Below are 17,931 nucleotides of genomic sequence, written 5' to 3'. Positions count from 1 at the left end.
ACAAAAATTGTAAAAGTATTATTCCTGAATATTTATTTTACTTTCAACCACTCGAGATGTTCAGTGGCATCAGCGCTATAATACAAATATAGTTCTTTTTTTCTTTGTATATTTGCCCTTTATGGACAACAAAAGTGGTACTGTACGATGACCAAAACATATATACTGTATATCTATAGATATTTAAAAAAAAAAAAGAAAAATCCTCCTCTCACCCCTAGGGTGGTGTCCGCCCCATTCAGCTCGGGTCCTCTACCAGAGGCCAGGAAGCTTGAGGGTTCTGCGCAGTATTCTTGCTGTTCCCAGCACTGCACTTTTCTGGACTGAGATGTCCGATGTTGTTCCCGGGATCTGTTACAACCACTCATCTAGTTTTGGGGTCAGTGCCCCGAGTGCTCCGACCACCACAGGCACGACTGTCACCTTTATCTTCCAGGCTCTCTCCAGCTCCTCTCCGAGCCCTTGGTATTTCTCGATTTTCTCGTGTTCCTTCTTTCTGATGTTTCCATCACTTGGGACCGCTACATCCACTACAACGGCTTTCCTCTGCTCTTTATCTATGATCTCGATATCTGGTTGGTTCGCCATTACCATCTTGTCAGTCTGGATCTGGAAGTCCCACAGGATCTTCGCTCTGTCATTCTCCACCACCTTCGGAGGTGTTTCCCATTTTGACCTTGGGGTTTCCAGTCCATACTCCGCACAGATGTTTCGGTAGACTATGCCAGCCACCTGGTTATGGCGTTCCATGTAGGCTTTCCCTGCCAGCATCTTACACCCTGCAGTTATGTGTTGGATCGTCTCAAGTGCCTCTTTGCACAACCTACACCTTGGGTCTTGTCTGGTGTGGTATATCTGGGCCTCAATGGCTCTGGTGCTCAGGGCCTGCTCCTGAGCAGCCAGGATGATTGCCTCTGGGCTGTCCTTCAGGCCAGCCCTCTCTAGCCACTGATAGGACTTCTTGAGATCAGCCACTTCAGTTATGGTCCGGTGGTACATCCCGTGTAGGGGCTTGTCCTCCCATGATGGTCCCTCTTCCAGCGCCTCATCCTCTGTTCCCCATTGTCTGAGACATTCTCTGAGTACGTCATCCGTTGGGGCCTTGTCCTTGATGTCGTCATGGAGCTTGGATGTTTCATCCTGGACAGTGGCTCTCACACTCACTAGTCCCCGGCCTCCTTCCTTTCGGCTTGCGTACAGTCTCAGGGTTCTGGATTTGGGATGGAACCCTCCAGGCATGGTTAGGAGCTTTCGGGTCTTAACGTCCGTGGTCTGAATCTCTTCCTTTGGCCACCTTATTATTCCTGCAGGGTATCTGATCACTGGGAGGCTATAGCCGTTTATTGACGGGTATTATTCTTGCCATTGAGCTGGCTTCTTAGGACTTGCCTCACTCGCTGGAGGTATTTGGCCGTAGCCGCTTTCCTTGTTGCCAGTTCAAGGTTGCCATTGGCTTGTGGTATACTGAGGTACTTGTAGCTGTCCTCAATGTCTGCTATTGTTCCTTCAGGGAGTGAGACCCCTTCAGTGCAGACTACCTTTCCTCTCTTAGTCACCATCCGACTACATTTCTCAAGCCCGAATGACATCCCGATGTCGCTGCTGTAGATCCTGGTTGTGTGGATCAGGGAGTCTATGTCCCTTTCGCTCTTAGCATACAGCTTTATGTCATCCATGTAGAGGAGGTGACTGATCGTAGCTCCATTTCTGAGGCGGTATCCATTGCCCGTCTTGGTGATTATTGGCTTAGGGGGTTCAGTCCTATGCAGAACAGCAGTGGGGAGAGTGCATCACCTTGGTATATGCCACAATTGATGGACACTTGGGTAAGTGGCTTGCTATTGGCTTCAAGTGTGGTTTTCAACATCCTCATCGAGTCCACAACGAAGGCTCTTAGGGTCATGTTCACCTTATACAACTCCAAGCATTCAGTGATCCATGTATGTGGCATCGAGTCATAGGCTTTCTTGTAATCAATCCAGGCTGTGCACAGGTTGGTATGTCGGGACCTGCAGTCTTGTGCGACTGTTCTGTCAATCAGGAGCTGATGTTTGGCTCCTATTGTATCTCGACCAATGCCCTTCTGTGCTTCGCTCATGTATTGATCCATGTGTCCACTTATCTTAGCCGCAATGATGCCTGACATGAGCTTCCATGTTGTGGAGAGACAGGTTATTGGCCGTAGGATGGGGCTGCACCCTTTCAGGGATCCTTCATGATCAGGATCGCTCGTCCTTTGGTTAGCCAATCTAGGTGAGTCCCATCCCTCAGCAACTGGTTCATTTGTGCTGCTAAGCGCTCATGGAATGCTGTGAGTTTCTTTAGCCAGTAGGTGTGGCCCATGTCCGGGCCTGGTGCTGTCCAGTTTTTCATGTCTGAGTCTCTTTCCTGTATGTCTGCCACTGTTATGGTAACTGAGTTCTGTTCAGGGAGGTTGCTGTGCTCCTCTCTCAGAGTCACCAGCCATTGTGCACTGGTGTTATGTGTCTCCTTCTCCCATCTGCCTTTCCAGTACCTTTCAGTTTCCAGTCTTGGTGGGTCAGCTCTGTTGTTAGGACAATTGACTCACATCTTTCCGAGGATGTGGAAAACCACACTTGGAAGCCAATGGCAAGCCACTTTGCCAAGTGTCCATCAAATGTGGCATATACCAAGGTGATGCACTCCCCCCACTGCTGTTCTGCATAGGACTGAACCCCCTAAGCCAAGTGATCGCCAAAACTGGCTTTGGACACAATATGACCAGTCACCTCGTCTACATGGATGACATAAAGCTGTATGCTAAGAGCGAAAGGGACGTAGACTCCCTTATCCACACAACTAGGATCGACAGCAGTGGCATCAGGATGTCATTCGGGCTTGAGAATTGTAGTCGGATGGTGATTAAGAGAGGTAAGGTCGTCCACACTGAAGGGGTCTCATTCCCTGAAGGAACAATCACAGACGTTGAGGACAGCGATAAGTACCTTGGTATCCCACAAACCAATGGCACCCTTGAACTGGAAACAAGGAAAGCGGCTATGTCCAAATACCTCCAGCGGGTGAGGCAAGACCTAAGAAGCCAGCTCAATGGCTAGAACAAGACCCGGGCAATAAACAGCTATGCCCTGCCAGTGATCAGATACCCTGCAGGTATAATAAGGTGGCCAAAGAAAGAGATTCAGACGACAGATGTTAAGACCCGAAAGCTCTTACCCATGCATGGAGGGTTCCACCCTAGCACCCTGGGACTGTAGTCAAGACGTCAGGAAGGAGGCCGGGGTCTAGTGAGTGTGAGAGCCACTGTCCAGAATGAATCATTCAAGTTCCATGAATAAATCAAGGACAAGGTTCCAATGAATGACATACTCAGAGAATGTCTCAGACAATGGGGAACAGAGGATGAGGTGCTGAAAGAGGGACCATCATGGGAGGACAAGCCCTTACACGGGATGTACCACCGGACCACAACTGAAGTGGCTGATCTCAAGATGTCCTCTCAGTGGCTCGAGAGGGCTGGCCTGAAGGCACTCATCCTTGCTGCTCAGGAGCAGGCCCTGAGCACCAGAGCCAGAGAGGCCCAGATATACCACACCAGACAAAGACCCAAAGTGTAGGTTGTGCAAAGAGGCACCTGAGACGATCCAACACATAACTGCAGGTTGTAAGATGCGGCAGGGACAGCTTACATGGAATGCTATCACCAGGTGGTTGGCATAGTGCACCGAAACATTTGTGCGGAGTGTGGACTGGAAGGTCAAAATGGGAAACACCTTCAAAGGTGGTGGAGAATGACCAAGCAAAGAGCCTGTGGGACTTCCAGATACAGACTAACAAGATGGTAATGGTGAACCAACCAGATATCGTGATCATTGATAAAGGACATCACATGATGCGTCCAAGCTCCTCCAATGGGTTGAGTGAACGCTGGCGCGTTTTGGCTGCCGCTGCTCAGCCCGTTTTGTTTTGTGTTTTTTGTTATTGTAAAGTGTCCTTGGGTGTCTTGAAAGGCGCTTATAAATAAAATGTATTATTATTATTATTATAATGCGATTGCTGATGGGTGTGATCTAAGTTATTCAAATTTTTTATGAACCCTTTTGTAACTTTATGAATGCTATAACAGACTTTTGAAATATATGTTCATAGATTGTTCTTGTCAATTGGAATTGGATTGTCAGGAATGTCAGACATTTAAGCTGTAGCTTACAGTTGAACTTCGTTTCAACAGCCCAATTGCAATGTTTCCACTCCGATAATGTGCATATTTTAAAATCTCAATTTCACAAAATACATTTTCAATTTATCGATTTCTATTGCAATAAACATCTTTATAATGTAAACTTCATTATGAGGAACAGATTTTCCCCCCAAAATAGTGAAAAGGCCTTAGTTACAATGAACCCTGGGACGCTTATTGCTGTAGAGACCTTGCTTATAAACAAAATGTAAAACCCTGGATTTTTTTTTTTTTTTTTACGACGGACTTCACCCTGGGCGGGTTGAGCTGGCTTCTTCCCTGGCACGCACAGCGTCCCTGATCATGGCGGCCCAAGCGTGATGATCCTGTCCGGGTCAACTGACAGGGCCATTCGATGGATTTTCATCAGCGCATTTTCAACCTCCTCGAGCGTGTTTCCAAATCAAGCGATATCATCCGCGTATGCCAGGTCCGACACCGCCCTCAAAGCCATGGAGAGCAATGTTGAGAATGTGGTAGATGGTGTAGTTGAACAAGGTTGGCGAGAGTGTGCGGCCTTGTCGGACACCCGACCGCACCTCGAAGGCTTCTGATTCGCTGCCGTAGGCCCGCACTCGGACTCGGGTTGACCGGGAGTACCCCTGGATGAGCCGAAGCAGTTTCACAGTGATCCCGTCAGCCTGCATGATCCTCCACAAGGCACCCCGGTCGACTGAATCAAATGCTGCTGCAAAGTTGATGAAGCACACGACTGTCAGTTGTTGGTAGTCCGATCGTTGCTCCAGGGTGTGACGCAGACTGAAGATCTGGTCTACACATCCCCTTCCGGGGTAAAAGTCACCCTGAGTCGGGCGAATCCGGTGGTCACGGGCCATCTGGAAGCGTTTCAGCAGGACTAAAAATGCTTTTGCAGCCACATCAAGAAGGCTAATGCCTCTGTCGTTGGCGCATAGCTTTTTGTCTCCCTTCTTGAAAAGGGGTAGTAACACTGCTTCGCTCCAGTCATCCGGGATGGTCTCGGACATCCACACGGTGTTGTAGACACAATGGAGCCACGCTGCAAAGACGTCAAAATCGCTTTTGTATACTTCCGATTGGAATGCCATCTTCACCCGGGGCTTCATTATTCTGGAGCTGATGCACGACCCCTCGAATTTTATCAACCGTAGGCGGAACCGAGCTGCAGTCGTACTCCTCGTCAGTTGCAGAAAACACAAGCGCTAACGGTGGTGGTGAGTGATGAAGTAGAACTTAAAAGTGTTTGCGCCAACGTTGCAGACGTTTCTCTAAGGAGGTAATCACGGAACCGTTCTCTGCGCAGTTCGTTTCGCTGACTCGGGTGGATTTCCGGATCGCCTTCTTTACCAGTTGGTAAAGCTTGCGGATATCTTCCGCCGCGGCGGGGCTCTCAGTTTCATTGGCAAAGTCGTGCCAATAGGCATTTCGATCTGCCCGAATCACCTGAGTGGGAAGTCGCTAGTTCACGGAAGTTGGCTGCTGCCATGACTCGTGCAAGCCTGGATCGTTCTGCAAGGGCCAGCATATTTGCAGTGATCCAGTCGCGGTTCTGGCATTTGGTGGAGCCGAGATGCGAGCGCGCAGCTGCAGCGATGGTAGATTTGAGTTCCCGCCATCCAGCTTCAGTTTCGCGACATCAATCCGCGTGGTGCGTTTTGGCGGGCAATTAACTTTAAGTCGGATGCAGAGGGTAGCATGCACAAGCGCGTGGTTGGAGCTGCTCTTGCTGCCCGTGTCTGCGCCTAAGCATTGAGGACTGAACTCGCCAATCATGACTGAACCAGAATGTAGTCAATCTGGTGAGTCGTCCGCCCATCGTTCGAGTACCAGGTGACTAGCTGACATTGGGGGTGTTGGAAGCGTGTGTTCGTCATGACTAGGCAATTTGAGGCGGCGAAATTGGCGAGCCGTTCGCCATTGTTTCAGCGTCTTCCCAGAGCAAAGCGCCCCAACACTCGTCGCGTGGTATTAGTCGCCGGTCCGATGCGCGCATTCCAGAAGAACCATCTGTGTCAGAGTGGTGATTGATATCTCCCTTATCCAGGCTGCAACAATCATCTCCCCTAACCATTTCACACAGCGAGCATGTACTCATTTTGTAAAAACTTAATGTTGATTTGCAAACCTGTGGCTTGCAACCCTGTTATTGTAACTACTGTACCTGCCAAATTAAATTAGCATTTAAATAAATTTTTGCTTTTATTGTGACTTATTTATATATTGGGATTTATTTTGTCATGTAGACAAATCTAATTACGTGACCATTTTTTTCCTGAAATAAAAGAAGCCCTGATTTCACAAACCGTCGGTGCCTAAATCATTTCGTGATTGTGGAATGACCCTTCCAGTATTTCATGGACAAACTTGTAACATTACAGTCTGTCCATCTGCAGCCACGTTTGTTGAGGTAATTGTCAATTATAGACACTTTCATGTCACATGTGTTGGGGTGCTTTCACCCACTGCCCATGTTGGTTGACAAGGTGTCATGTTCCTCACCAGAAATAAAACAAGCGGAGCACCGATGAGGGCAATCGCAGTGGACAGTTTTCTCTTGTTGCCTCCGCTGTAGTTTCCAGCCTCTTGCTTGGCAAACTGGCTAAGTCTCACTTTCTTCAAACACCACAGAGCCACCTACAAGACACACAATGTACAAAGGTGCGACGTCCTGTTGAGTAGACTTGTTTAGGTTTCAGTGAAATTTAATCTTCATGAACACATTTTGGCTCTACATACGAGACGAAATTTGACTTATCTTTACCTATTTTTCAAAAAATTTTTTTTTATGAGTGGTAAATTTTTGTTTTTGCTACCTGGGTGACAGACTCCTCAGGCACTCCTCGAAGACGGGCATGAAGCTCCAGATTCTCAGTGCCAGTCAGTAGTTTGAATATGACATCAAATTGTGGGCAGTATCCCATCAGCTGATGAACGCGGTCCATCTCTCTGATGACACTGTGGATGACAATGTCGCAATAATGTGAAGAATTTAATTAATTAATGACAACTGGAATTTAATGCCTTCAGGACACTCAGCCGCCACCAGGGGCACCACAGTGTTTTTTCTTTATTAAATTTAAAAGGCTTAAACAGCTTAAAACCTCTGAAACAAGTCATTAATTAGAGGGCTGCTGTATTTGATTTGTTTTGAGTTTCTTTTATCCTTCATTTAAACACACATGCAGCATACAATTAAGTTTACTTATTGTCTTAGGAAGAGTTAGCCATTGAAATTTGTTTTGATTCGAGACTCATAGTTGAGCTGGCCAAATTGTGAAGACAGGAAATGGCAGTAAGACGTTGCAGGGAGAAAAAAGACGAACCCCCCCCCCCCCAAAAAAGATGAAAAAAAGAAAAATGTGCTCTCACATCACGAGAGGAAGCTCTCTCGTGTGACTGGCCCTGTGTGGTTGTTTTGAAACACTTTGACAATATTTTGTTACTCCAATATTTTGTTATTTACTCAAGCAGGATCATTGAGAATAGACACACAGAAATGAACACAAGACACTGAACTTTGCTAGAATATGAGCATCATTTATTCCGCCAAAAAGAATCAGCACAGCAAGCAATACAATCACAAGTTGGTTAAATGCAATAAGTACGACTAAACTCTCACTGTAGCGTTACAGTGCGTACTGGGAAGGAGAGCCAACATCCCCGGCAGAGTGTGCATCCAACCAGCTGGGTGTCCGTACGCAACCCGCAGCAGACTCTACCAGAGTTTAGCTCTGGATTCCTTTTCTACGCTCAAATGTTCGTGTGCCACAGAGGGGAGGGTGGCCGGCCCAAACTCTCTGGCGTCACCGAACAGCCTTCTTCTTCGATAACAGGTGTCGTACACATCTGACTCTCAAAATAATCATGTTTTGCTCAAGCAATTCCACACCCCGTTCCGAAAGGAAATGCACATTTGTTTCCAACAACATTGTTTTACCAAAACAATCATGCACTCCTTTCTCTCAGGGAACACTCGGTCCTGGTACTTGAGCAAAAACATGCCTAAACCTTACTACAAATCAAAAACACATAAAATATACTTATTCCTCTTCAGTGGTACACCTGGCTGTTCAAGTCGACAGCCCTCTTCGGAAGTGCACTGAAGGGAATTCTGGTCGAGCTTGTGTGGCCTACATTATTGATGGGCTTGACAGCAGAGCGTATTTTATGTCTTTATCTTGGACCTTGCAAGGTAAGTGCATGAAACCTGAGATCACAGAAAAGAAACGAAAAGAACTGTGGCCAATAAGATAAAAAGGGGACCCCAGTGACAGGGACTAGCTGTGGGCACATGGCCAGAGGAGAGGACAAAATAGGTCAGAAGCCAAAAGAGGCCTGTCATCTGCCAGAGAAGGAACAAAAGAGAGCAGCATATAAAAGAGGGCAGATAGGAAGTGGTTTAAGATTAAATAGCAGTGTTGTGTCCAAGGACCGGCAACCCGAGGCCAAAGCCAAGGACTAGACTCCGAGGCCAAGGCCAAGGACTTGGAAAATTTTCCGGGGCAAGGCCAAGGCCAAGGACTTGAGAAATTTTCCGAGGCCAAGGCCAAGGACCAAGGACTTGCCTCCGAGGCCAAGGCAAAGGACCAAGGACTGATTTTGAAACTGAGGCCTAGCCGAGGACATGTATAAAACAATGCTATCACACCACTTGGCAGGCCTTCATGATTTGCAAAACCCCTCCATCATAACCCCTTGCACTCCCTAACGCTTGAATGAAGTGGTTTTATTCAAAGAGTAGAACAGTGTTATTTATACTGAGAAAAAAAAATCATATGGTATACATTTATGAATTAATGTTTTAGTGCAGTAGTTTCTTAATATGAAGTAAATCAACACTCAACAGGCATGATGTGGCACGGAACACAAGTTGAAAATGACTTTGCATAGAAGTCAATCATTGAGTGCAGAAAAGGCGGTAATCTCTTGTCCCAGGGACTCGCTGATCAGAAAAGTATGAGTCCCACTATGCATTGAGAGAGTCCCAAATTTTGAATTCTGAAATGGTCTACTTATTCAATTGCATATGATAATAACACAAACAACAACATATACATACAATGATAAACAAATGCTGCAAAAATATATTATATACTATACTATATATTATATATATTTATAATTTATACAAGGGATTTGAGGCTTTAATCCCTTGTTGTGTCCGAGGACCGGCAATCCGAGGCCAAGGCCAAGGACCAAGGACCGCCCCTCGGTCCTGGAGCCGGTCCTCGAGGCCAAGGACCAGCTCGAGGAACACATCTCTGTTAAATAGATTCCAAACTCACACCAGGACAATCTCATTTTGGGGAGTTGTTTGCCCCCTCTCCCCTGTCAAATAGTCAAATTTGAAGCAGAAGTGTTCGGGAAGGGCCAGCCAGCCAGCCTTCTCAGCCAGAGTGCTCTGTACCTCACACCTAAGGTTTGCCAGCTTATCACCCACCTGTAGCAATTCAGCTCGTTTGGAGCTGGGATAAGTTGGATCCCGTACCAGTCCTCAGTACAAGTTTGTGTCATAAGCACCCACAGTGACCTCTGGTAGGCATCCCGTGAAGTACATTCATACACGGACTTTGTGACAGCGTTACGGAAGGTATTCCATCATTCCATCCACGGTCAGGATACTGAACAGTATCCAGCAGGGCAGTGGCAGTGTCACGGACTACTCAGTGGAGTTAGGGCTGGCTGCAGCAGAGAGTGGCTACAATGACCAGACACTACGAGTTACCTTTCGGAGGGGCCTCAGCGACATTGGCAAGGACCAGCTGGCCACCCAGGAAGAGCCTCCCTCCCTTGATGAACTGATCATGCTTGCCGTCCGTATCCATGGCCGGCTCCGGGAGAGAAGGCGTGAGTGAGCCCTGAGAAAGTCTCCGGTCACTCCCCAGACATTAAGAACCCACAGAACAGCCAGTCCTACTCTCTCCACTACTCCTGGGACTTAGCCTTTAACATCCCAGGCTACAGCAGAGGAGGAACCCATGCAGCTCGGATGCACATGACTCACTCCAGCCGAACGAGAAGCCCAGTTCACGGCCAGCTTCTACCTCTACTCTGGACAAAAGATTAGGCTTAGGAGAGCTGGTGCATTGAATGACACTGGCTAGTGCAAAAACCTCCAGGGGCTTCTCTAATGTCTCTTCCGAACTGGAAGCCTGAGCAGCAAATTCAGAGTCCAGAAAGCATTCATCAGCCTCTGAATCAAGGAGAGCCCCTACCGTGAGTCACTGGTCAGCCCAGGCCAGAGTGACGCTAAGCAGCTGATTTGGTGGAGCAGGATGGTGAGAAAAAGACAGGCGGCTCATCATGATCCGATCCAACCTGGTTACTCCCAAAGAAGAACTTCAACATCTTCGTCTTCGCTACCTACAGCTCTGCCTCCTGTCTTTTCTTCAGTGGCACCGTGTCCAGTCCAAACAGCATGGCTGGTCTCACCAGAGTTTTATACACCTTTCCCTTCATCTTAGCTGAAACTCTTCTATCACACACACACGCTTCTTCACCTCTTGCACATTATCTATTGCGCTGGACAGTTGACCCCAAGTCCTTAAAATCCTCCACCTTCTTTATCTCTTCTCCCTGTAACCTCACTCTTGTATTTGGGTCCCTCTCATTCACACACGTGTACTCCGTCTTGCTGCGACTGACCTTCATTCCTCTCCTTTCCAGGGCAAACCTCCACCTCTAGTTTCTCCTCCACCTGTTCCCTGCTCTCACTACAGATGACAATGTCATCTGCAAACAACAGAGTCCATGGAGATCACTGTCTAACCTCATCTGCCAGCCTGTCCATCACCATAGGGAATTAGAAGGGGCTCAGAACTGACCCCGGTGAAGTCCAACCATGGAGTTTGAATTCCTCTGTCACACTGACAGCACACCTCACCACTGTCTTACAGACATCATACATGCCACCTCTACTTTCACCATGCGCCGCATCTCCCTGTACTCCTGTCTACTCTTTTCAGTCCTCTCAGTGTCCCATTTCTTACCTAACCTCTTTCTCTGTATAAACTCCTGCACCTCCTCATTCCACCACCAAGTCTCCTGATCTACTTTCCTTCCAGATGTTACACCAAGTACTTTTCTACCTGTCTCCCTGATCACATAAGCTGTAGTTGTCTAGTCATTTGGAAGCACCTCCTGACAAACCAGTGCTTGTCTCAAATCCTTCCGAAAAGTTATGTGACATTCTTCCCTTTTCAGTTTCGACCATTTTGTCCTCTGCTCAGCTTTTGCTCTCTTCATCTTCCTCACCACCAGTCATCTTACACACCACCATCTTACACAGTACTTTGTACTCCTGTGTACTCCTGCCTCCACTCTTATAGGTTACCCTATGTTCCTGCCTCTTCTGGAAGAAAGTATTCATAATAGCCATTTCCATCCTCTTAGCAAAGTCCACCACCATCTGTCTTTCGGCGTTCCTCGTCTGGAGTCCAAACCTGCCCATCACCTCCACATCATTTCTCTTTCCTGTGCCAACATGTCCATTGAAGTCTGCACCAATTGCAACTCTTTCACTTCGAGGGATGTTCTCTATCACTTCATCAAGGTCCAACCAAAATTGTTCCTTCTCCTCCAACTCACATCCTCCTTGTGGAACATATCCACTAACAACATTGAACATTGTAAATGCTTTTAAATCCAGGTTAATAACTTTTTTCTCATGTATTCGATTAAGATGCTCTCAACAATTTCCATCTTTTTGGTTCTCGTTATTTATATTTGTTATTTCAGAAACCCACTTGTATTAGAGGTAAGATCGGGCGGCCCGAGATCGAGCCCGACCCGAGCCGACCTGAAATTCGGGTCGGGTCGGGCCTAAAATGTCAATCATTGCTACGGGTTCAGGTCAGGTCGGCCCGGACTTCTCTCTCGCTGATTTTTTTTTTTCGTTTCGAGGCCATCAAGAGTTTTGGCCACGAGAGACCGTGGTTCGCAAAAAAACAGAAGTCGCCTCATCACAACACGTACTGTACTAAACTCTTGCAATGACAATTCAAAGAACTCCTTCCTGTCTCTATCTATTATCCACCCGTCATTGTTTTTCTTTGTCTCTCTAATTCTCTCTCTTAAAGTGCCGCGCTAGATTCTTAAGGGCGTACTGCTGCTGTGGTTAATGGCCCAATTTTTAACCCATCAAAATGACGAACGGCCTTAAATTTTTCCGTCAATGGGTCAGGCTTAAATACTTGCGGGCCGGGTCTTGTATGTCTTGACATTTAAGTGCTTTTTTTAGATTTTGTTTATGTGTTTAAATGCTGTCAACATATATTCATGGCAACTGATTTGCTGAGTGTTGCCCTGCTTATAATCACTCAACTCATGGTCTGTGAGCAAAACAAGAAATTTATTCAGCCTATTTTTATTTTGCTGGCAGTGTTGGGCGGAGCAGATGACCACAAATGTAACCTGTGTCATCCTTATATCCCAGCAAAGTTGGGAACCAAAGAGAGTCACTTGCCCCTGAGGCACTGCGCGACCCAAAGAGCTGCATGTGGTCTATAAATTATGGACAATGGGTTTTTTTTGGATTTAAAAAAAAGGAAAATCATGTTTTATGGGGTTGCTGGTCTATTTATTTTTAAAGTCAAACAATCAGGAAAGTTATTTTTAAAATCACATAATCAGTTTAATTAACTTTTTCAACGTAACTACTAACTCTTTGAGCAATATGCACCTGCGGTTTTGAAGGAAGGCCTCTCCATAGGTAATCGACAGGTCTCCCGTCAGCATGCAAAATGTAGAAGTCTTCCCTGCGCCATTGACACCGAGCAGGCCAAAACACTGGAGGACAAACGCATTATAGTATATACATCAGACTTCTTAGTTTTCATGAGGTCCGAGCTTTCAAAGCAATAAAGACCATACAAACATTTTATATTCAGTGCCCGTCCATGACAGTTTGAACAATCCACCACAATCCAATCAAGTACAATAAAATACCAAAATAAAGCTGTTGTTAACTTCTTCAGCTCATGGTTACGTCAAATTAATGAAAAAACTAAAACGAGACTTGAAAAATGTTTTCAACTACGATACTATATACACAACTACTATATAAAATAAATAATTCTTGCTTGGCTCTCGACGAAGGCGGACGCTTTTGCTTTCTGCTCCTGTCCCCCCACCCCACCCCCACCCTTCCCTGCTCGCCACTCAGTCCATGTGCTGTTTTTGTCTGACTTTTCCTATCCTCCTGTCGTATTTTCATCCTAAAAACAAACATGGAATTGGTTGGCTGGTCTCTCGATGCCATCGACAAGATTTTCTCGATGAGAAGAGCAGGCAGTGGGGAGCCTACTTGCCCCTCGGGGACTTTTGCTGCTGGGTACACCCTAGATCTTTGGAGGAAGCGGAGAATGGTGTGCCTATCAACACTGTCCGTTGAGGATGTGGATGACATCTACAGTATCGGCCTTCCGATAACAGGTATGCTGCTGTTTGGTGTTAGCAGTTTCCTGATCTATCGCAAAATTCAACCGACGGGAGCGGCTCTATTGGAAGTGAAGAGGCTGCCGGTCTAAGGATGGCATAGTGCGGATGTCCAACACTCAGACTCAGACTGTGCTCAACCACAAAATGTTGTGGTTTTGGAGCGTCTCTGCAAGATGGTCAAGAACTTGGAGAAACTGGAATCCGTGCTCAAATATTGACTGAAATCACGGATTTGGCTGATCGACGCCACGAAAGAGACATAAGCCACAGACTCAAGGCTGTCTTAAATTCTTGGGCAGCCTGCTACCAAAACAACATCTGCTATCTCGACCACTCATCTAGTTTGGGGGTCACTGCCCGAGTGCTCCGACCACCACAGGCACGACTGTCACCTTTACCTTCCAGGCTCTCTCAGCATCAGTGATCCTAGAGATGCTTGGCTGTAAGAGCAACCATGGAAGCCATGAGATACGTTACCCACCATGGAAAAGATGGTTGGAGGCTAAGATCAAGGCTGCTCGGAAAGATGTGAGTCAATTGACAGAGACCCAGAGAGGTGTGATGAAAAGGCCGATACCCGAGAGGTACATCCAGATAACCATACCTGAAGCACTCGAAACTGCCAAACAAAGGCTCCAACCCTTGTCCAGCCTCCTAAAGCGGTACACGAAAGAGAATGAGGCCAGACGAATGACCAGGCTGTTCGCAACACAACCTGCGAAAGTGTACGCTCAGTGGCAGGGTCCTAACAATAGAGCTGACCCACCAAGACTGGAAACTGAAAGGTACTGGAAAGGCATATGGGAGAAGGAGGTTGCACATAACAGCAGTGCACAATGGCTGGTGACCCTGAGAGAGGAGCACAGCAACCTCCCTGAACAGAACCCAGTTACCATAACAGTGGCAGACATACACGAAAGAGTCTCAGATATGAAGAACTGGACAGCACCAGGCCCGGACATGGTCCACACCTACTGGATAAAGAAACTCACAGCACTCCATGAGCGCCGAGCAGCACAAATGAACCAGCTGCTGAGGGATAGGCCCCCCCCAGGATGGCTAACCAAAGGTGCGAACGATCCTGATCATGAAGGACTGAACCCCCTAAGCCAAGTAATCACCAAGACAGGCTATGGATACCGCCTCAGAAATGGAGCTACGATCAGTCACCTCCTCTACATGGATGACATAAAGCTGTATGCTAAGAGCGAAAGGGACATAGACTCCCTGATCCACACAACCAGGATCTACAGCAGCGACATCGGGATGTCATTCGGGCTTGAGAAATGTAGTCGGATGGTGACTAAGAGAGGAAAGGTAGTCCGCACTGAAGGGGTCTCGCTCCCTGAAGGAACAATAGCAGACATTGAGGACAGCTACAAGTACCTCGGTATACCACAAGCCAATGGCAACCTCGAACTGGCAACAAGGAAAGCGGCTACGGCCAAATACCTCCAGCGAGTGAGGCAAGTCCTAAGAAGCCAGCTCAATGGCAAGAATAATACCCGGGCAATAAACGGCTATAGCCTCCCAGTGATCAGATACCCTGCAGGAATAATAAGGTGGCCAAAGGAAGAGATTCAGACCACGGACGTTAAGACCCGAAAGCTCCTAACCATGCATGGAGGGTTCCATCCCAAATCCAGAACCCTGACACTGTACGCAAGCCGAAAGGAAGGAGGCCGGGGACTAGTGAGTGTGAGAGCCACTGTCCAGGATGAAACATCCAAGCTCCATGACTACATCAAGGACAAGGCCCCAACGGATGACGTACTCAGAGAATGTCTCAGACAATGGGGAACAGAGGATGAGGCGCTGGAAGAGGGACCATCATGGGAGGACAAGCCCCTACACGGGATGTACCACCGGACCATAACTGAAGTGGCTGATCTCAAGAAGTCCTATCAGTGGCTAGAGAGGGCTGGCCTGAAGGACAGCCCAGAGGCAATCATCCTGGCTGCTCAGGAGCAGGCCCTGAGCACCAGAGCCATTGAGGCCCAGATATACCACACCAGACAAGACCCAAGGTGTAGGTTGTGCAAAGAGGCACTTGAGACGATCCAACACATAACTGCAGGGTGTAAGATGCTGGCAGGGAAAGCCTACATGGAACGCCATAACCAGGTGGCTGGCATAGTCTACCGAAACATCTGTGCGGAGTATGGACTGGAAACCCCAAGGTCAAAATGGGAAACACCTCCGAAGGTGGTGGAGAATGACAGAGCGAAGATCCTGTGGGACTTCCAGATCCAGACTGACAAGATGGTAATGGCGAACCAACCACATATCGTGATCATAGATAAAGGGCAGAGGAAAGCCGTTGTAGTGGATGTAGCGGTCCCAAGTGATGGAAACATCAGAAAGAAGGAACACGAGAAAATCGAGAAATACCAAGGGCTCGGAGAGGAGCTGGAGAGAGCCTGGAAGATAAAGGTGACAGTCGTGCCTGTGGTGGTCGGAGCACTCGGGGCACTGACCCCAAAACTAGATGAGTGGTTGTAACAGATCCCGGGAACAACATCGGACATCTCAGTCCAGAAAAGTGCAGTGCTGGGAACAGCAAGAATACTGCGCAGAACCCTCAAGCTTCCTGGCCTCTGGTAGAGGACCCGAGCTGAATGGGGCGGACACCACCCTAGGGGTGAGAGGAGGATTTTTCTTTTTTTTTTTTAAATATCTATAGATATACAGTATATATGTTTTGGTCATCGTACAGTACCACTTTTGTTGTCCATAAAGGGCAAATATACAAAGAAAAAAAGAACTATATTTGTATTATAGCGCTGATGCCACTGAACATCTCGAGTGGTTGAAAGTAAAATAAATATTCAGGAATAATACTTTTACAATTTTTGTAAAATTGTACGTTGCATTACATAAACTTATTTTCATCGATTGCAGCACAAGGGATTAAAACAGCTGTTGTGTGACAAAATATTGTTTTCACTGTTGTTGATGGACAATAATATTGTGTGAGAGATTATGTGTGAATAACTGCTCCAAGTGAAAAATGTGCCTGTGGTGGTCGGAGCACTCGGGGCAGTGACCCCCAAACTAGAATAGTGGTTGCAACAGATCCCGGGAACAACATCGGACATCTCAGTCCAGAAATGTGCAGTGCTGGGAACAGCAAGGATACTGCGCAGAACCCTCAAGCTTTCTGGCCTCTGGTAGAGACCCGAGCTGAATGAGGGACGGACACCACCCGAGGGGGGGTGAGACAAGGAATTTTTATATATTTTTTATATATATATATATATATATATATATATATATATATAGAGAGAGAGAGAGAGAGAGAGAGAGAGAGAGAGAGAGAGAGAGAGAGAGAGAGAGAGAGAGAGTGAGTGAGTTGAAGCATTTCGTTGGCTCTGTTGTTCATTTGCACTTTTGAGATGTAAAACATCTGGCATAGTTAACCACGTGAAGGGCAGTCTGCAGTTGTATTTTCCATTCGTGTATTGTGCATTATTACAATGCAATTGATTCCATGTTAATTCTCTATTCTTTCCATTTTCTGCACCACTTATTCTCATGATGGTTTCAGGTAAGATGGGAGTTTTCAGTTTGACCCAAAGGTTTGAAGTTGATACATCATAAATGATTACTAATATTTGCAATGTTAGAATAAAAATAAGTTTTTTTCTAGTTCTAACACAAGACACCACCTGCTGACAAAAGTGAGGAGTGACAATTACGTAGTGTGGAGGGGAGCTGTCCATTCGTTATGGCCCTCCTTGGACACAGGTTCTTTTATTTCTCCGTAAGGCGGAATAAAGACCCAACACCACGTTGTCTTTTCCAGCAGTTTATCACAACTTCACTGGCTCTGTATTCTTTGGCATTCGACTCAGCATGACTTAGATTTGTTCTTGGTTTTACTGTTTGGTGCTTTCTACCGCCTTTATTACCGATTTGTCTTACTGTTTATTGTGCATGTTAAATTGCTCCATGTACAGCACTTTGTATGCAGCGATGGCTGTTTGAAAGTGCTCTATAAATACTGTTGACTTGACTTGACTTGACAACACCATACGAATCGATTCGGGCTTCTCAGAGTTTCAGATAACATCCGAAAAAAGCCTCGAACAAACATAGTCATGGGAATATATAGAGACAGTATGATAATGAGTGGCGGGGAGATCCGCCTCCATGCAAATCCCGGAAACAAAGGAACGAACATGACATCTGACCCAGTGTGGCTAGCAAAGTTGGGAGTGGTGGGGTGAGACCGAACCACCACCACCCACCATTGTCTTCGGTCTGAGCTTCAATGCGATGGTAACAACACAGAT

General features: G+C 46.8%; 1 pseudogene; it reads left to right on the top strand.

Moving 5' to 3' along the window:
- The first annotated feature begins 2,846 nt into the window (after positions 1-2,846).
- On the top strand, positions 2,847-4,540 carry LOC147186595 (uncharacterized; annotated as a pseudogene).
- The last annotated feature ends 13,391 nt before the right edge of the window (positions 4,541-17,931 follow it).

This window comes from Hippocampus guttulatus, chromosome 21, assembly GCF_054856545.1.
Source record: "Hippocampus guttulatus isolate MCC_2025c chromosome 21, RoL_Hgut_1.0, whole genome shotgun sequence".
Lineage (NCBI taxonomy): Eukaryota > Metazoa > Chordata > Actinopteri > Syngnathiformes > Syngnathidae > Hippocampus > Hippocampus guttulatus.
Note: the sequence above shows the minus strand (reverse complement) of the source record. Positions and strands in the feature narration are given on the sequence as shown.